The 873-nt window shown below is 42.0% G+C and overlaps 1 non-coding gene across 1 annotated transcript; it reads right to left on the bottom strand.

Annotated features, from left to right (window-relative positions):
- LOC112761081 (small nucleolar RNA R71) lies at positions 1-107 on the bottom strand. Its single transcript, XR_003181492.1, has one exon. It is a non-coding gene; the product is annotated as a small nucleolar RNA R71 (small nucleolar RNA).
- Positions 108-873: the final 766 nt, after the last annotated feature.

Genomic DNA, 873 nt, shown 5'->3' with positions numbered 1-873 from the left:
AGGATTAGGTTGGAAGTACAAACATTCAGACAGAAAGAGGGTGAATCCCTCTATGAAGCTTGGGAAAGATACAAGTAACTGATCAAGAGATGCCCTCCTGACATTATCTCAGATTGGACCATGCTAGACATCTTCTATGATGGCATATCTGAGGCATCCAAGATATCATTGGACCACTCTGCAGGTGGATCCCTCCACTTTAAGAAGATGCCTAAAGAGGCACAGGAACTCATAGACATGGTTGCCAACAAACAATACATGTACACTTCTGAGAGGAACTGTGTGAACAATGGGGCTGCCCAGAAGAGAGGTGTCTTGGAAGTAGACATCTTAGACGCCATCTTAGCTTAGAACAAGCTCATGTCCGAGCAGATCAACATGATCTCTCAGCACTTGAGTGGGACACAGAGCACAACTGCTTACTATCCAGAGACAACTTATGAGGTAGATGTTGGTGATAACACCTGTACCACCACAGAGGAGGTGAACTACATGGGAAACTTCTCCAAAAACTCCAACAACAATCCCTATTCAAATACTTTCAATCAAGGATAGAAGAACTAACCTAACTTTGGGTAGAAAGATCAGCAGAAGGCTCAACAAGGCTTCAATAACAATAATGGTGGAATGAACAAGAACCGGTTCAACAACAGACCATTCCATCCCTCTCAGCAGTAGATGAAGACTCCTACATAGAGCCTCTCTAACCTGGCCAATATTGTCTCTAGCCTCTTGATGCACCACTATTTCGTGGTACATTTTGTGCTTAATTTAGGGGGATTTCATCCATTATTCCCACATTTATCCAATGAAATAGCATGGTTTATAAATTCTCCTTAATTTGTGCTTAAGTATGAAAACATGCTTTTTTGG

Source organism: Arachis hypogaea, chromosome 16 (genome assembly GCF_003086295.3).
Source record: "Arachis hypogaea cultivar Tifrunner chromosome 16, arahy.Tifrunner.gnm2.J5K5, whole genome shotgun sequence".
Taxonomy (NCBI): Eukaryota; Viridiplantae; Streptophyta; class Magnoliopsida; order Fabales; family Fabaceae; genus Arachis; species Arachis hypogaea.
The sequence above is the reverse complement of the archived record's forward strand: the minus strand, read 5'-3'. Positions and strand labels throughout refer to the sequence as shown.